The sequence below is a fragment of the Mastomys coucha genome, unplaced genomic scaffold (genome assembly GCF_008632895.1).
Source record: "Mastomys coucha isolate ucsf_1 unplaced genomic scaffold, UCSF_Mcou_1 pScaffold3, whole genome shotgun sequence".
NCBI classification, from domain to species: domain Eukaryota; kingdom Metazoa; phylum Chordata; class Mammalia; order Rodentia; family Muridae; genus Mastomys; species Mastomys coucha.
Window position 1 is genome coordinate 14,373,961 of NW_022196909.1, and position 20,730 is coordinate 14,394,690.

Sequence of the window (20,730 nt, forward strand, 5' to 3'; positions counted from 1 at the left end):
ACTCAAGCAGGTCAGGAAGCAGGAGTTGATACAGAGGCCATGGAGAGATGTTCCTTACTGGCTTGCTTCCTCTGGCTTGTTCAGCCTGCTCTCTTTTAGAACCCAAGACTTCCAGCCCAGGGATGGCACCACCCATAAGGGGCACTACCCCCTTGATCACTAATTGAGAAAATGCCCCACAGCTGTATCTCATGGAGGCACTTCCCCAACTGAAGCTCCCTTCTCTGTGATAACTCCAACCTGTGTCAAGTTGACACACAAAACCAGCCATTACAGCATTCGAGCTTCGAGCCTCATGTGGTCCACAGCCACCACTACACCCCCCCACCCCGAGAGGGGGTTGGGGGGTCGGGGGGTGGGGAGTTGGAGGGGGTGCAGCACCTGTCTAGAAGAGATGGCTGCTTTAGACCCAGTGTGTTTCAGGTGGCCTCAGATATACCTTGACCACTGAGCTACCAGATTTTTCATTTCTTTTTTGTAATGACTGTAAAAGTCTGATGCCATTTTTGAGAAATATATTCAGATCCTGCACGTCCATGTGTTGTGTCTGCCATTATTTCTCCGCTGACACCTTGTCGACCTAACCGGGACCATGTTTCTCCGTGGGTTGAGGGAGGCCCAGGTTAGCTGGCCCGCAGCACCTCAGTAACTTTCAGTTTATGAATGAGTACCACAAGACTAACACTTCACTAAATCCACACAGCCATGTATGCAGTAATGGCTAGCATTGCCACTACTTAGCTCAGTTTGGTACAAACTGGCACTTTACTCATGGAAGAGATAACCACCCTCCCATAGACTCTGCCTCTTCTCTTTTAATCAGTAAGAAATAAGGTGAATAGGAAAATGAATCAATTCTAAAACATACCCATAGTGCCATGGAAATTACTTCTATAATTGTACTATACACAACTGGAATTTTTTTTTTTTCTGAGACAGGGTTTCTCTGTATAGCCCTGGCTGTCCTGGAACTCACTCTGTAGACCAGGCTGGCCTTGAACTCAGAAATCCACCTGCCTCTGCTTCCCAAGTGCTGGGATTAAAGTCATGCACCACCACCACCCAGCAACAACTGGAAATTTTTATCCCATCACTTGGGAGGCAGAGGCATGATGATCTCTATGTTCGAAGCCAGCCTGGTCTACAGAGCGAGTTCCAGGACAGCCAGGACTACACAGAGAAACCCTGTCTCAAACAAACAAACAAACAAACAAAATACATTAACTCTCATCTCCTGTTTGTTCAGATACTGATATCTACTAGCAATATCTGTTTAGATGATATTGAGTAGAGTAATAATTTTTGATCATTGGACTGCCTGCAGCTTTTATGAACATTAAATATCATTAGATAACTTATTTATATAATGCTTTATATACAAGAATAGTAATTCCTTGTTGAGAGCATGCTTATCTCATAGCATTATCACACTTTAAAAATTCGCTTCATCTTTATATGAAGTTCCATATATCCAAAAATTCTAGTTGTAGTAAATATTTTCTCTTAGAGGAAAATATATAAGCTGTACATAATTTGGTATTTCTCAACTCTTCTAAACTGTTCGTAGACAATTAAGTGTTTAAACCTAAGGATAGTTGTTTCAATAATGATAGATTTCAAAAGATTTTAAGATCCAGAAGTGGATGACACTAAAGAAACACTATTTTCCAGACACATCAAGGCAAATGCACATATGAGCTGACAGAACCAGTAACAGCTCACACAAGAACTGCGTATGCTTAAACCAGACAAAATCCCAGGACATATGAGGGGGAGCAAACCCAAAACCCCAACTCAAGCCAAGATGCTTTTTGCAATTGATCCCACAGAAGAAGAAAGACCAGTCTACTTCTATAAAGTGATACTGATTAATCAATCACACCTCAGGACATATTCAAGACATACGAATACCTTGCTATCACAAATTGAACTTCATATTTTTTTTGTAGTTTGATTTGGTTTGCTTGTGAAACATTTACCAAGGTGATGTTAAATTCAGCTGTTTAAAAATGAAATTATAAAATTTACAGGTAAATGGATGGTGCTAGAAAAAAAAATCATTCTAAGTGAGGTAACTCACACCCCAAAAGACAAATATATGGTTTTGCTTATATGTAGAGGTTAGCTTTTAAGCCTTTAGTCTGTGTGCTACAAGCTAAATAGCCATAGAGATTAGGTACCTTGTAAAAGACCAGGTGGGGTGGAGGGGCTGTCCTAAGTAAAGAGAAATAGAATATAGTGTTATGGAGAGATAATAGTGAAATATGAATAGGAGGATTAAATATGGAGGGGATAGAAGCGAAAGGCAAGCAAAAGAATATAAGGTGAGAAAGCCTTATAACACTAGAAGCCTTTTGAAATACCATGTGGAAATCTACTGTAGAAGTTTCCATATATGAAAGGATTCTAAATGGAGTCACCAAATAGTAGGGAAGAGAATAACCCAACTAGACTTCTCATGCCATTAAGTAAAATGCCGTGTCAACAATGGGTTACATCTTGTTAAGTCATTAGCCAAAGTGGCCCCACAGAACCACCCTAAACATCACAGGCTTGCTGGTTTCTCTCCAAAATCTAGCCGTAAGGCCCTATTTCCAAATGCAACATTTACTTACATCATGAAAAAGAGAGAAGAAAATCTGGTGTGTAGCTAGAGGCTTCATCTATAATAGTATTCATGGTACTAGAAAGTACTCAGGATACTACCAAAAAGGAAAAGTAATCATCCACATCTCCAGATCCACATCCTTCAACCTGTAACAGTAATCTGCCTGCAAGCTCAATAGTGGTACAAATGTGATGGGCGTAACTTCTATTTGTTACCCATTGGAGTTATAATAGAACTCATACCTGACATTGCTAAAGTGGCCAAGAACTTGATACTAGATAGGCCATGGGTCTAGGAGAAAAGTTATTATAATCCTGCTAAAGGAACATAGCAATAAAAATGACCCCTAATAACATACGGTTATACCCATAGATCAGTGGCCCATGACAACCCTTTCTTAGTTATAGCACCAAGACATAATAGATAAGAGAAAGTAGAGATAAATTAATTTTCATGAAAGTGAAAAATTCTGTACATTAAAGGACAACATTAGAAAGTGAAATGACCTTTCCAGGCATAAAGTTATTTTCCAATCACAGATACACACAACACCAAAAAAAAAATGCCAATAGATATATCTGCCAATCAAGATGCATGTCACAGATGCACTTTGAGCACAGAATTAACACAACTAACAAAAAGAGTACAGGCAACAGATCTGAAAGGACAGTCTTGAAGAAGAAATCCAACATGCACATGAAATGGTATTTAGTATTATTAACTATGAACAACATATAGAGCAAAACCAGGATGAAACATCACAATGCCAGCTATAATTTACAAAGCACAATGGCAGACGCTATTCAGGCATGAGGAAAAACTAAAAACTTCATTCATAGTTGGTTAGAATGTGAAAAAGTACAGTGTCTTTGGAAAGGAGCTTCACAGTTCCTTTAACTGTTAAACACATTTGCCTTGTGACTCAACATCACATCATCAGGTGCTTTGAATGTACAGGAACCACAAGAGTATCTTTATGGACTTCAGTGATTTTCATGACTAAACAGCATTAATGGACAGCAGTCACTGACATTTCTATTTTATAAATAAGCACCAAACTCTAACACACCAAGTAAAATATCCAAACTTTCTCATGTAGAACGTTTAGGAGCCTCAAACAAAGCCCCCACTCTAAGGTAGACATAATAATGTTAAAATTGTCAGTGATAATATCATGGAGCAATTGCTGTAACACAAAGCATTAAGTATGCATATAAATGCTAATTTGACTAATCTTCATAATAATTTCATAGATCAGACCATATTACCTGTAATTTACATGAGCCATGTTAGTTCTTTTTGCAAAGTCATGGATCAATCGCCCGACTAAATCAACTTAAGAGGAAGTGTTCTTAGTTTAGGGTTGTAGGGTCGTTTTTTTTAGCCCACGCTTTCTTGGCAGAACATCACAGCAGTAGAGTTGTAGGCAGAGGAAGTTGTTTACTGCATGGTGGCCAGAAAGCACAGAGTAATTCAGGAAAGGGACACCCTGAATTACTCGACCTACTGACCTACTGACCTACTTTCTCCAGCTATGCCTCGCCCTCTAAAGTTTTATTACTGCTGCTTCCAAAGGACCAATTATCCAAATGTGAGCCTGTAGGGGGACGTTTTATAATTAAACTGAATGCAAGTATATTATTCTGCCCTCCTCTCATTTGTTTCTATTTTTAGGAACTTTTCCTTATTGACCCTATAAACTAGAAGATAAAAAAAGAGATGTAAACTTTTAAGACCTTTTCAAAAAAACAAACACTTTAAAGTTCTAATTTCAGTAGAAACTTAACTAAAACATAAAATACAATACAAGTAGGTTTTTATGTTGTTGTTTTAAACAACTAAAAGATGCTACCAAATAGGTACTATTACATTTTCATAATAGGCATGCATGATCATTGCCAATTTATCAATGAAAAGCAGTCTGGGAAGATAAAAGCCTTCCAAATGCATAGGCTCAGAATTGACAGTGAAAGATCCCCAGAGCTGGGCAGACCCTCACTCAAGTCTCGGGATGATGTGACCACCCAATAACTCACGAGAGACGGATCTTGCTGCAATCACATGAGGTTTATTCGGGATAAGCCAGATCTGGGGTTGAACACGTAGCCTGGCAGGCCAGAGGAGTTCGACCCCCAAACACAAGAAGTGAGGGGTATTTAAAGGGAAAAACCACAAACTAGGAGGGGTGAGGGGGTTACCAAGGAAACATAACAAAAAACAGTGGAAAATTCTAACAGGACCCAACCCCTACTCATTATTCACAAGAATGTGGTCTGGTCAATGTTTTCACTTTATGGCTGACTGTTCTCTGGAACCACCCAGATAGCTCATATCCTGCTTTTTGTTCTTGGACCTAACTGGGGGTGGGGGCTTTGTGGCCAACAGGTTCTTGAAACTGACCAGTCCACATTCCTGGCTCGTTACAGAGACTTTCTATGCCCTTTAAGTGAAGGTTATACAGCATACATTAATGCATCTCCATTAACATGCTTTTTCCAAATTTCTAAATTCAGCCTTTCAACAGTACCAAGATTTGAACTCAGATCATGACTCAATACAAATATATCAACCACTGGTACTCATACTGTGTAGGAAAAAAAATAGTCCATACAGGATTTGGTAATATCCATGGCTTCAGGCATCACCTGTGCTAATAGAAGATATAGCTATTGTGTTTGGGAGGACGCACAGAGTATAAAACCACTACTAGAATTTCTGAGTGTTAACATATGCACCACAACATATCTGATGTTAGTCAGAGCCCATATCTTTAATTATGTTTTTCAATGACTCCAGCAGGAGTCCCTTGATTCCTATGCCTGTAAAACTGATTTGACAGAAGTCTATTGGTTTAATGAGTACACTGAGGTGTGGCTGAAAGTCAGTGTTTAAGATAGTTTACTCTCTAGTCCTTTACAAATTAGAAATGTACAACTAAAAAAATAGATAAACACAAATATAATTTGCTGTGCGGAGGGGGGGTGTCATTGCAAACAAAATTCCAAGAAATCCTTACTAAAGGATGGGGATACCTGAAGCCACATTGCAGACAACCTCAAAAATGAGAGGATCCAAATACATCTGCATGCATTAGCACATTAGACCCCTACAGAATGCACAGGAAAGTAAAGCCATGTCAGTTCTAAGATATTATCCTATCATCAGTAATTTATATCAATTAATAGCAATTAAAGACAATACCATAAACTACAATTCTACTTCTGGATGAATAGATGCAGTTTAGAGATAAACCATCCCCCATGTATATTGAAGCCACCCGGCTAAAAATAACACATTTATTGCATTTTGATACAGTCATGAGTGCTCTCAATGAACACATAGCCATGAGCAACAATTTCAGATGCAAGTATTATTGGGTAAAGGCAGACACGGAGGATAACTGTTGTGGTTTGAATCTAAAATGCCATCCACAGATAGGCTCATGTTTTCAATACTCAGCCCGAAGCCTGTGATGCTATTTTAAAATCTGTGAATCCTTTAGGAAGTGGGACCTGGATGGCTGAGGTGAGTCACTAGGGTCTGGACTTTGAAGAGTATACCTGCCTCTAGAGGCCTCACTTGTCTCTTCATGTGCCAAGGAGAACTAATACAGCCACAGATTTCCAACACCAAGGCCTCCTCTATGCCTTCCCCACCATGGTGGACTAAGACATGTGAAACCATGAACCTGCCCTCCCTTAAATTGCTTCTAGGCAGTAGTTTGTAATCTTGAGGAGAATCTAACTGTTATAATAATCAATGGAAAGCTTAGATAACTAACTGTTCCTTCATTTTAACTAGGAGCTAGCTGGGATAATCCTGTAAAAAGCAAAAGAGAACACAGAACAAATTTGATGTGTTTTGCTAAAAGACATGAAGGGGGAAATTACGTTGTTTAAACAAAAGGAGTCAAGATGAACTTTAATTAAATAGGGAGGTCAAGGAAGCCTCTAAGGAGGCAAGTGAGGTAGGGAGACCTGTTAAATCTACAGTGTGTGTAGAGAGCAAACATGGCCACTGGTGACTTTACCTTCCACAGAAACGACTCAACTTCTCTGCATTGCACATCTGTTTTTAATATCTTGGTGCCACACCTACAAGTTAAGGATGCCATTGTTGCTCTTCTGGTCCTCTCCTTAGAGTTTCCAATTTCCCCACAGTCCTCTTGCCGACTTAATCCTCTCTGCTGAGTCCCTGACTACCTATATGTCTACAGCCATACTTGGCCTTCTGCATTGAAGTCAGTGAGAGTCAGCTGCATGAGCAGACAAATGAGGGCAGATATACACCAGCTTCCCTCAGATTAAAATAGTGAATTGATTGAATGCATAAACACATTCACTGAATACTTATGATTTGATTTTTTTCAACTGAGGTAAAAGGTGCTTAAAAGTCTTAGTACAGTTGTGTTAATCAAGTAATATTTATGCAACTGCACCGTTCTTATAAAAACCACTTAATATTAATCATATCTACATAATATGATATCCTGCATATTTACCAGATCTCTTATTTCATAGATGCAAAAGTTTTGTTGGACAGATTCTACATGTGTAACATATTAGCCCCATAACCAAGTAAAAAATATATCTGAAGTTACAATAATAATGAAGAAGAAAATCTCCTAAAATATTATATATCAAATATATATACCATATAATATAAACAAAATTTACACTAGTACAAAATGTAAGATTGCAATAAAGTGAGAGAAAACACTTTTGTCTTTGAACCTAAAATTGCTAATTCCACACATTTTTAAGTCTTTAAGTTTCATAGCTCTGTACATGCACAAAATACAATCAACTGGTAATTTTTTCAGTTATCTATAGGTAGAAGTATAAACCCTAAAATTAATATCTACCTATGAAGGGTTATTCAATTTTAAATAACTTATAGTCATAAACATGGTACATATGAAAGTTACTAGAAATTATTCTCTGTAGCAATTCTATATCTTTTCTGTAAAAGCCACTGTAATTAGAAACCATATATTTGTATGTTTGATTATGTCTATCTTCTATCCCAAATTGAGAAAGTTTTCAACCTAAAATTGACTGAAATTCTTGCTGCAAAGAAAAACAGCACACACTCACACTAGAAATTAAAGTTTGGTCTTTTTCTGATACAAAATAGGATACTATCTAGAGATGCTGAGCAGTAACATGAGTGGCTTCCAGTCAGTCACTGTTGGTGAGACCCAACCTGTACTCTATACTGCGGAATTGCTGAGATGCTGTATTAGGCGGGCCAGATATGGTACATGCATTTTATATAAGATATTTTTGATGAACTAATACATTACAATACATAATCCAAATGAAAGAGTATTTTTTCTAACTTCTGAAAATGGGGAATGGAAAGGTTAACTTAGTGCTTGATATTCCCAACTCAAGCTTTGCATACATGACTTGAAATGTATGTGTTTTTCAAACAAGCCCTTGTCTCCTATAATCATAGTGCCTGTGTTTCACAAAGAAGCTCATTGTACATTGCTCATTTATAACAAAATGATTCTCTGCCTTACAGAATTCCTTCTCTGAAAGCAGTTCATTGGTGGGAAGGAATTGGGTCAAGAAACTGAAACTTAGGGTGGGGATATAAGGAACAACCCAGTGAAGCTTGAAACAGCAACGTCCTCAATGCTGGTGGGTTTTCTTTGCCACTAGAAGACTTTCTATACTGTCTGAGGAGGTTAAACCTGCCAAGCCTAAAAACCTGTATGGTGAGGTAAGATTACTCGAGTAGAAAACCCTATCACAGTTTGTGCTTGGAAAAACAAAATGAAACCAGACTTCTTGATGCTCTGCAGAGATTCATGGTATCTTGGAGAAGTTGAAAGGTATAGTGATAAATTCTCATCACTCTTTCCAGGAGTTCACCAACACAATTATGTGGGCCTTCCCATGATGCTGAGTCTCCAGAGGTCCAATAATGTAGAGCACTTTAGCAAATTCCCTTAAAGGTGAAACGGAAGTCACACTTGCCCCTTATGTCCTCTCCAAGGAAGCACAATGTCTAATGAGTCCAGAGATTTAGAATACATCAGATTGTTAACTTGTGTGTGCGGCTCTGGCCCACTTACTGAGTAATCTCAAAAGCTGCCACCAGTTTAGAGTATGTGTGTGAATAAGGGAAGACACCAGAAAAAGGCCAAGCTGCTGTGTTCTGTCATCTGGGACTTATGACTCATCAAATCTAATGGAGCTTTGAGTCCTAGTAGCTGACCAAATTGCTGGTTGAAGGCTACAAGTGAATCAGAGTGAAAACAGATAATTACCCTCCCTTTGAGAAATAGCATTTGTGTAGCTTTTTATGAAGTCTTAATAAACCATGAGCCACCATCTTACCATAGCATTATAAACTAGTTGTTGGACCAACTAGTACAAAGAACTTTCAATACTAAACAGAAGCCATGTGTATAAGACTGAACTCAAGCAAGTCCCAATGACACAAATAATTTACATCAGGAGCAAGGCCATGTCTATAGTCTATACTACTTACTGTCTTACTATCTTTCCTCTCAGCTCACACATATGGCTCCATCAGGAGTTTGCTATAACACACTGACAGGAAGAGAAGTTTTAATCTGCCTTATAAACATTTGTGTACAATATGTAAATACTATAGGCAGGTGAACAGCTATTGTAATGTAGGTGTTTTCTAATGCATCCCTGAGGATAGTGTGGGTCACTCTACCAGACAAAGAAATGTACTGAGGTGGCTGCTTGAGAGCAAAAACAATAATGAATGGTTGGCACAGAAGTTTGTATTAAAGAATACCAGCTCTGGCTGTGTACCCAGTCCTAGAGAAAAGACCTATAATTATGAGCACTTATTTCATTATGTATGCGTAGTTTTGCTTTTGTCTTCTCTTTAAGTACTTATCATCTGACCTTTATTACACACACCTATTATAGCTGTGTCATAGTATTAAAGTAACATGACGTAAAGAATAGTAAATATCAACCAATGACATATTCTCTTTCCAGAAATGACTAGTATAGTTTTGGTAATAAAACATGCTTCAAAAGGGTTGTATCATATTACAGAAGACTGACTTCGTCATTGCCCCTGAGATTAAAGGTGGTTAAAGAAAAGGCATAGGGATGCTAAGGTGATGAAGGTTGGACTTTGATGACAAATCCATGAGTTAGTTTTTGGAGGTCATTGTCTTCAGTTATCACAGGCTGACTTGGGTGTTGCTGTGACGTATGTTGTAGATATCATAGCATCTACAGTCAACCAACTCTAAAAAGTTTACCTTTAATAATCAGAGTGAGCCAGAAACAGTTACTTGAAGGGCTAGAGAGCAGGATGAAGGTCTACTAAAATGAAATTCTATTGTGGAGAGACATTTCAACCATTGTTCCTAAGTTTCTAGCCAGTCCTGCCAGCTCTCAAAGTCACTTACTTTGTGACCAGTTGCAAAATTTCTTGTAATTTTTATCTTCTAGATCTTATTCTCTAGTGTGTCTGGACATATACAATTATGTTCACATTGTAAGGGTAAGTAAGAGCAAAGCATACGAAAATGATTTAAAATATGAGATTTTTCAGTAAAAACATTAAAGGTGTCTAATCTTGATTTCCTGAGGAATACCAAAATTACAGTAGTATATAAAGAACAGAAAACTGAGAAAGTAAAACCTCACATTTACCTACATGATAAATAACCTGCCCCAAAGCTGTACAGAAGGTCAGAATTCAAAACATTAGATTCCATGAGATACAAGTAATTAAATAGTCACTTAAATGAACTGTTGCTCCACATTCACCATTATAAAAAATGCTGTTTTGAAAAATAAGGTGTGGATTTTCTAAGTTTCAAACCTTCACAGCAACCTACAAAGTTTTCTTTAATCTAGATACAGCGTCAGAGTGTTGACTCAGTCCTTAAAGAACTTGCTATTCTCGTAGAGGCACTGAGGTTGGTTAATCAGTCATGTCAGGAAGTAGACGATCTCTTACAACTTTAGTTTTAGAGGATCTGTCACCCCTTTCACGCTTCCACAGGCACCAAACATGCACACTATGCACATACGTACATGAAGATACTCAACATATACACATAATATAAAAACAAATATAAATATTGTTAAAAACATAAAGTATGAAAAGGCTTGAATCTTGTTTTGAAGAAGGAAGAATATTTTACCTTGAACATGGATACAAGAGTACATGTTAAGGTCTGAGCCCAACAAGAGAAATATGTCTAAACCAAAACTAGAATGATTCAGTCTCCAGTGTCCTTCTGCTCCTTGACGGTAAAAGAATTTGGTGTGACAGTCCCTGCCAGGAAAAAGGCCAATGACATTCATGTCACTCTAAGGAAATGAGCTCAGCAGCTTCTACTGTTTGTCTTCCTCTGCAAGTAGGCTCCAGCAGTAAACAAGCACCTGCCACCATTCTTTTATCTGACAGATGACCTCTCCCCAAGGATAAATCCAAAAAGCATAGAAATAGCACATCCATGTTTCATGTGTCACTTCACCTTGGCTGTGTGTGAGAAGTACCAACTGTCAGGGATTTTGACTGGTTTTTGCAAGCTACTAAAGCTTTCCATGATGAAACTGGCCAGGCTGGTCCCAAGTTGCCTTTTCATTATCCTCATTAGTAATATAGGACATATATTGACTAACACACGTGTGTCTTACACTTCTTAGAAAAGAGTCCTGTGACTTCTAATTGAAGAATCTCAAAGGTGGTATCTCTAATACCAACTGGTAGCCTTGCTCCAACCACCCTCAATCTTCATAACTGGCAAACCTAAAATAGCGCAGCTTTTCGGATACAGTGACTGCACAGAACGTAGCCTCTGCGTTAGCACCCTGGGTGGTTCACTGTCCCCTCCACCCAAGCTCAACCCGGGGGCCTCGGCACCTATGGCCAGACTTCTTTGGTTATCTGCCCAGCTATCACCTTCCTCCAGACTCTGTGTCACCATAGCCAACCGACATGCTGGGATACCATCTGCTGAGCCTTCCGGGTCTGCGTGGTCTCCAACCTCTTGGCTGTCAGATCCACCTCTGTTGCCATCATCTCCTCCCCCGCTAAGGAGCCTGCTGACTTACTTCGACACTCTCCCATCAGTTAAAGTAAATTACAATTCCAGGCACTTCTTGCACTCTGAGGCTAATGGATAGTCTTTAAACACATGGACATATCCTTCTACCACCAAGCTCTTCCAAGATATTATACTACTTTCCACCCTGTTTCTAAATCAGAAAACACTCACTCCAATTGAACAGGTTTCAAGCATAATGGGAGCAGATGGCTGTTTACCAGTTTCTAGTAAGTGATCAGACATGTGCCAACCTATGCTAAAGAAATCTGATAAGAAGTGGAACATTCTCACAGATAAACAGAGGTGAAAAATTAATCATCGAATTAGCATCCCAAACACATATGTAAAGACATGATTTTAGCCCGTTAGCATGGAAACAAAATGTTCACACAATTAGGAAGCTATTTTTAAAGCAGTTATAGGTTTTTGTCAATATATATGAAGCTAAGAAGTATGTAAATATTTTATCATGCTTTAGTTGTTTGATTTAGCAAATAATCTTTGGTTTACCAAAAAAAAAAAAAAAATGAAAAGTACAGTCATCAGTCAGTGCTAGACTCTACTGCTATGTATTGATCAACATAAGTTTAATAAGTTAAAGACGCATTGAAAACAATCGGCCTTAAGGTGATATGACCTTCAAACTGGAAAAAACTTCACAAACATCATAGCAAGCAACATTAAATCAGAATAATTAATAGTCATATAAGGAAACATTCAATATATTATACAAACAACAATGGATTTCATTTTAATAGCCCTAGGAGAGAAATACTAATATCAGTTCCATTTTACAGACAATACCCCTGAGGCCCATAAAGGTTAAATTATTTGCCTGAGTCCATCCATGTAGCTCAAAAAGGGAGCAAGGGAAACTCAAGATTGGCAATTCATGACTTAGCTTACTACACTGTGCTTCACCTCTGAGGGATTTCAGAGACTACTGAAGCCATAGAGTGCCAAAGCATGTTGGGAAAGAGATTGAATTTCCAATTTTCAGGTTCTTTCCCAAACATCTTCAAGAGGGTTTAAATGTCCACCACGCATTAGAAACATTGTAAAATTCCATTCAGCAGACTACTAATTGACACCAGCAAAAACAAAGAAGGACTTATAAAACTGCTGCTGTAATCACAACTTCATGAGATAAACTTAAGCTATGGATACGCATTTAAATTATAACAAGAGACGTCACACGCTGCTAGAGAGGCTTGTGCTAGAGACCCCTCTAGAATCAGCTCTTAGAGTTAAACCATGTTCTCCATTACATAGCAATAATAAAGAGCCACATACCAAATTCAATGAGAGAGATCCTTCACATAGATGCAATGTGAACGTGACCTTGAAGGATTGTTGTCCTTCACACTTTCAGCCAATCATAGCCATACATAGAACTGTTATTTGTTGAAAATTTTGATTATAATTAATTAGCAGCTAAAATATCTACAATGCCTTCCAAAGGTCAGAAAATATACCATCTGAGACAAATAAAAACAACCACCTCAGGGGCGGCTCTAGGACAATGATGTCACTCTGGGACAGTGATGTCATCTTTTCAGTAACTGGTTTGACCTTCTAAGGATGTGCATTTACATATACAGTTTCCTACCAGTGAAGTTTTTAATAATTGCCAGACATTTATGACATTTGCCAGGTAAGATAACAGTCTGATAGTTTATTGAGTTTTCTTGTGTTCTTGAGCATCTATAAGTTAGAATTTTATCAAATGTATCTGAAGGGAATATAAATGGAACTTGATACTTAATTCATGACAGCAGTTATTACTGTGGCATGTTATTAATTTTTACATGCTACATAACTTATGCCAAATACATTAGTGTTTTAAAATTCTGTTGCCAACATGCTGGTCAAGAACACTGATTTTATTTATTTTACAAATATGTAACACATCTTTAAAAATATGAACAAATTTGAAGTGAATTTAATTTAAAAATTAGTTATATTCCTTTTAATCTTAGGAGATATGCTGGGGTCAAAGTTTAATCAAAAATGTGATTAAGACTTATTTACCATAGAACCAAGCACCATTGATGATACAAACTCAGTGTTTACTTACTTCCCGGAACTGCTGAGGTTGCCTAACTATAGGATATTGTAGGCCTTGGTTGCAGTTACAAACTCTTGTTTTTCAAGCTGATATAGTTCTCTCTCCAGAAGAGTGTTGACATACCCGAAACCTTTCTAAAAATGGACATGCCATGTCTGTTAATTATCCCAAAATCAAAACAACCATGGAGCAGAACATTGCTGTGAAGTCCCTATGTACGCTGTGGACTCTCATGACCAGTGAATTCCAATTTGACAAACTACATTCTCTTCTATATTGGAATAAATGGGCCAGACTGCTTCACCCAGAGGGAATCGGTAGCTAAGTTAGATTCATAATACAGAGGAGGCAGTCAAATGGGAAGAAGGGATGCATTGAAGCCATGTTGTTACCAGCCATTCTGAAATCAGAATGGCAGACAGTTCATTTTGATGAGGGATCTCTAAGGATTCATTATGTTCTCTCTATTCTTTCACACGTAAGAAACATAACGAATAAAGAGATAGACAAGAATCTTTTTGTATTTTATCCTATGCAACTGTTTGATTATGAGGTCTGGGCTGTGAGTTAGAGGACCACCGTTAACCCAGCTACATAACCTAAAGGAAAGCTCCAGATTAAAAAAAATTTAAAAACAACCAGTTCCATTAAGATCCAACATTGCTCCGGACATGGTTGGTTGGTGAAATATCACAGCCATTTGTAAGTACATCATTTTGGGGACTGTCATGGACTTGAAAATCTTTTTTCATTAACTAGTTTTTGTTTAACAGAAAATGTTTGCTGCCCCTCAAGTGAGACCTGGAGTTGTCCTGGATGATGAGTCGGGCAGTACATGAATCTAGGAGAGAAACACAGTGCTCTGCCCTGTAGCCTGAATGCAAAACCAAACAAGTGTGTCGATGGGTAACAGTAGGGTGATTCACTTGCGTATGGTTTGCTGGTATATTTCTGCTTATGTAACAAATCAATTGACTAGGTGGAGACCTGTAATCAATTGACATTTGATTTAAAAATAATCAGTGACAACTTCAAGCTTGTTGGTTTCATTTTGCCTGTGTAAAGGTTGTGGGTACAGATAAACCTTAGGCGCAAGAACTCTGTTTATTTTGAGAAAGTCAGTTCACCTCTTGTGGTCTCACTTCCTTAACAGACAGTCTGACTCTCCATATGACTTGTCTGGTTTTGCCTTAATGTATTCATGTTTTTCAACTTCCCATCCACTTTAACTTTTATCGTCTTCAAATGGCTTCAGTATCAGCCATATAGAAACCCATAAGTTTAGGATGCAGTGGAGGTTAATCACCACCGTCGAGTAGATTTAAAATCACAGGAGAAACCCATGTTTTGTTTTCTATGAAGTAGTTTCCAAGGAGATTTAACCGATGCAGGAAAATCCACACTTTAAGAGGACAGTCCCACTGCATGGGCTAGAGTTCCAGAACTGAGTAAAAAGGCAAAAAGTGAATTGAGCGTCTGCATTCAACATTTCACGATGCCTCCTGACTCTGATGAGCCTCTTCCTGTTTCAGTTATCATGCCTTCCCCACTCAGATGGGTGATACACTCCCAAACTATGAGCCAAAACAAACCTTCCTTCCCTTCCTTATTTCTTGGGAGGTATTTTTTCATAACTACAACAAAAAAAGCATCTAGTAAGGATGCTTTCTTCTAACTCTTCCAGCAATAACATCCTGTCACTGTGAATCCTCTTAAGAGGCAAGCAGGAGAGTGGGCGTGACCAGCAAGCAAATACTTGCATTTCCAAGTGATACACAATTCCAAAAGGAGAGCAGAGCTAGAAAGACAGAGCCTCACTGATCTTAAAAGCAATGTAAAAAGTAGATGCTTTTTCGTAAATTGAAAATATGCCAATCAAAACAACATATTGAGATTATTACAGAAAATGTATGTGAAAAAATATAAAAAGTATCAGAAGAGTGTATACTGCTCATGATGCTTCTGCTAGTTAACTAACTGTAGCACTGCCTTAAAAAAAAAAAAAAAGGTTTTGGGACTATCACAATGAAATGCATCCCTTCTCAGAAGTGAGAGTTGATTTTATTCTTTACTCTCTATATTACATGCATGTCGCAAGATACAATGCACAAAAGTATCTTGACTGGCAATGGGCTAATGTTACAATAAAATTAAGTTGAAAGTCCTGTAGGTCAAAACTTGTGTAGCACATTTAACCTATGAAGCACTAAGGCTTAGAAATGTCACTGGGGAGCCTTTATTGTTTCTTTCATGGTTGCATGGCTGACTGGAAGCTGCAGCTTACTGTTGCTGTTTAAATAGCCGGAGGGTTGTAACAAAGTGCCATTCTAGAAAACGCTAACATTCAAAATTCAGAATACTGCTGCTAATAAATGGGTATCACTTTCCCCGTCATCAAGTAGAAAAATTGCAAATCAAACCATCTTGAGTTAGACACATGCTGCATGAAAACAGCATAGGTTGTTACGCACAAAAGCAAGGTGAACTCATCCAAGGCAAACTGGAAAGGGGAGCATTAAGCATGGAATGACTCGTTTACTGTAACTGGTAAGTATGTTTAACATCAAACAGCTCATTGAGTTTCTAACTGCTTTGTTTGCTTTCTGTTAGAATGATCTGGGAATAGCTCAACCACTGAGTCCTTTTGGACTTCTCAGTGACTAATATGACTTGTTCAATTATTGATAGCCACAGCATGATGGATAAACAGAAATTGATTGCAGCACAGCATCCTAGTTCTAGCAAACCCCAAATCACTAAACATGGACTAGCAAGCTTTTTTTGAGCGGGTTGTAACACATTCAATCCAATCAAGATATCTTTTGATATAAAAAAACCAGAGTTGACTGTTATAAATGGGATTGCTTTATCATATTGTCTATTTATTGTAGAAAAATAAACTGATTTATACAGTTATCTTTTTTTTTTTTCATGTGAGTACACTATAGTCGTCTTCAGATACACCAGAAGAGGGCAATGCATCCCTTTATGGATGGTTATGAACCACCATGTGGTTGCTGGGAAGTGAACTCAGGACCTCTGAAAGAGCAGCCTGTGCTCTGAACAGCTGAGGCATCTCTCCAGTCTTTTCTATGCCCAAGTTACTGTACCCTTCTATTTTGATACTCTTCATTTTGTCATATTTTCCCTAGTAATTATAAATTTTCAAAATTACAGTATTTAAAAAGAGAGCAATGTACAGTGTTTAAGACTAAGCGCTCATGGGTTAAACCACCCGACTACAGCAATGTACAGTGTTTAAGACTAAGCGCTCATGGGTTAAGCCTCCTGACTACAGCAATGTACAGTGTTTGAGACTAAGCGCTCATGGGTTAAATCACCTGACTACTAATTCTGCTTTGCTATTTAATGTCTGTGAACTTGGCCAAGTTGTTTTAGCTTCTTTGCTTCTCAGTTTCCAAGTTTCTAAAATGAAAATGATAGCAACTAGAACCTCCTAGAGGTTAAAATTTGAAAAAAAAAATGTGTATTGTAAGAAATTTAAAATAGTTTCTAACACAGACAATAATTTCTACTATATCCTCTTTCTATTATATCCATTAGAATTTATAGAGTGAGATTAAGTTCTAGTGGTCAAACTTGTTATACAGTTAATCCTTAGGGTGGTTTTCTTTCTTGATTTTTGGGAAGATTTTCTTATACTTTCATTAGCTTTTGCTATCTTAACTTACTAAGTGGTCAACACATGTGTTTTCTTAAAAATAAACATTTGGAGTCTGTTAGAAAGTCAAAAGTGTAGGCATTTTTGGTCTATAATTGTAAAATTATTTAATTGAAATTTCCAACTTTGGCCACTATCACATTCCAATTATACATGCATGCTATATGTTTTCTTTTGTTGACTTCCAATTTCTCTAGCTAATACTTTGAAGTTTTCTGTTTTGTTCTTCTTTCATTACTTCTTGGAAGAGTTGTAGAGCTTAGTATTTTGCTATAAAATGAGTATGTAAAATGTGTTATTTCTTCACAGAGGCCACTTCGTAGAGAAATAGTGTTCTTTTTTTTTTTTTTTTCTTGATTTTTCAAGGCAAGGTTTCTCTGTGTAGCCTTGGCTGTCCTGGAACTCACTCTGTAGACCAGGCTGGCCTCAAACTCAGAAATCCACCTGCCTCTGCCTCCCAAGTGCTGGGATTAAAGGCGTGTGCCACCACTCCCGGCTTAATGTGTTCCTTGAAATTGTGTATTCCAGCAATGGAAGATAAGTGACTGATGATAGTGAGGTACCTCGCTTTTTAAAATGAGTATTTTACTTTCCGTTCTCCATACTGGTCAAGGACAGAGGTTTGAGAGCAGACAGAATTAGACTCATATCCGACTTCACCACCCACTGGCTAAATATGTACAGTTGGCCAGTCAGTCAGCCTTCATGAGGGAAGAGAATAGGCCTCTTCACCTCCTGCCAGAGCTGTCATGAGAATTAAGGAAATGTCTTCTGTCTATAAATCCCAAGCATTCACTCCACCACAGTGGCCCAGTAATTACTTTATATATAAGTTTTAATTGTCTTCAAGTATGAAGCAAGAATTTATATGTTTATTATTTTTACCATTATATAAATTAGAATGTCTCCTGTAGAAATGTGTTTCTCACAAAATTACCTTGTAAAAATCCTTTGCTTATAGAAAGCAAATGTCAAATGGAGATGCTATTCTTTGTTGACAAGTTTGAAAGTAGACATTAAAATTAAAACATTTCAGTAAGACATAGAACCCATTACCACTACCTAAATCTTAGCTGTTAAAAAGAAAATACACACCAGTCTCCAGAAAGCAGACAAGGAGCGTAAGCCCCTGGCAGTATCTACTTGCTGCTGTTGCCTCTTGGGGATCCATGAATAAGAGAACACTTCACCCAGGATGAGGCCTAATCAGGGTTCTCACCCATCATTCAAACTATGATGGAGGAGCAAATTCCTCACTTCACATGGCAGGATGCAGAACTAAGGGTTAGAGTGGCCTCAGGGTAAATTCCACCATTGTTAAGATTGCAGATGCCTTAAATGTGTGCATATACATCCATATATCAAGACACATAGACATAAATGGTTTAAAGATGTCCTAGATGGTTTTCCCGGTCCTCAAAATATATTAATTTGAGTTGTATGTCCACCAGTCAGAACCATCAAAAGTATTTCCTTGAGAATAGCTATGTAATTCTAATATTGCAAGGCTGAGGCCTGGGCTACATGCTCATGAGCAGTTCATGCTGGATGGCAAGACCCTGCCAGTCTTAAGGAAACAAAATGTCATTTACAGGCATCGCTTACTGTGATCTCTCAGAAAAATATTTCTAAGGAGAGTAATAATTAGTGTAATGAATTTCTATCCAATGTTAAAGACTAGAGTTTTAAAATATTTTAATGATCAATTGGCTTTCACTGAGAGACACAGCTAAGAAGAATAGAAATATCAAAATATAGTCTTTCTCTACTCCCTCCCCCCCATGTCCCGAGGAGACACCAAATAGAAATGTGTGTAGGGTTTACTATTTATCACTAGAAATGGTTGACAGAACAGTATTGAGTAACTTTCTAAACTGAGGCCATCTCTCCCTAGCCATTCTTTGCTGTCCCATGGCTTGATAGTAATAAAGATATATTCAGTGATATCATCAGTCCAAGGATCGACAGGACCAAAACTTTACCTACCTTTATCTTTCTTCTTTGAACCTGGTCTCAGGGGCTTTATGGTTTCTGCCTCCCCAGACTAATCTTGTGTGGTTTCCAGTATATCATGACCCCTTGAAGGAAACAAATGGGAGGAAAAATTATAAAGACACATGTCTCTAGTTCTTTGTTCATTGAAATAAACAAGAGCTTTCTTGAGCAAAACCATGTCACTTAAAATGATAAAATAATCTCATATTTTTTCTGTTTCTCTAAGATTAGGAGGGCAGATTTCTTAACAAACAGCTGCCTGCCTTCATATATATGTAAATAATAAGAAATATGAATATATTATACATACCAATTATTTTCTGATAATTGAGCAACCTTTCTTGGTTTTTCTGTCAAACTGTGTAAGAAGAGCTTAAAATGAAAACACACTTTTTTTTTCACACTTTCAAATTTTCATTTCAAATGAGTTCTCTGAGTGGCAGCCTCTCTCAACCTTGTGCCTGAAAAGGTGACATATCCCTGCAGCAGTTGTCTTTGAATACTAATGCTAAGGAGCAAGACCATTGTATTCCTCAGTCATATCCCACAATATTAGAGCTCCTGAAGAAAAAAAATCAAATAAAATCCAGCTTACACATAAAGCCTGTGTCTAGCGTTAACCTGAAGGTTTCCTGCAAACAGGCAGCTGACCTACTTGCAGTTTTTCCATTGGTATTCTTTTAGGTTTTCTACATAAAATGTCACCCTTTTAAAGCTAATAATACACAAAGAACCTTGTTATTTTCATTTCCATAGATACGTGGTAGACATGGCTACAACCTACATATGTGAACAGACAAGATAAATATTTCTTGTCCAAGATGGAAAAACAAAACAAAACAACAAACAAACCCAATGCTCTGTTTTGTTTACCTTTTAAAGAGATTATCTGATCACTATTTTCCTAATCCTAGGGCTAGCATTATCAATGCTCTTTGGTTTATCTGTGTTGTAAAATTTTAGTAGAGATATCATTGCAGGAGAAAGCCCAGTTTTATGTTATGTATTTAGAGACTAGGGCCATCTATTCTCTTCTCTTCCCTGCTTTGTTAATCGAGTTCCAGCTGTTCCAGCGTCAAGATCTGTAGGTCACTCCTCCAACTGTGTTCATTCTCTACCCATCACACAGTCTGGCCACTCCCTCCTCATATCACCTCTTTACCACCTCATCATTCTCTGTAGAGGTTATGGCAGCCCTTGCCAATCTCTCTGCTCTAAGACTCCTCTTTTCTAAGCAGTCCTCCACAGACCCTTCACATTAATGAAACAATCAATTTTTTAATTGGTTATGTGTTATCTACGAGTGATGA

At 37.9% G+C, this 20,730-nt stretch overlaps 1 protein-coding gene across 3 annotated transcripts in view; it reads right to left on the bottom strand.

Moving 5' to 3' along the window:
- The window catches only part of Pkib (cAMP-dependent protein kinase inhibitor beta), a 99,881-nt gene that overhangs the window by 55,884 nt on the left and 23,267 nt on the right, over positions 1-20,730 (bottom strand). For all 3 annotated transcript variants that reach the window (XM_031346586.1, XM_031346587.1, XM_031346585.1), the window contains exon 2: positions 19,412-19,503. The gene's annotated coding sequence lies outside the window, so the exon portion shown is untranslated. The remainder of the gene's footprint in view (positions 1-19,411; positions 19,504-20,730) is intronic.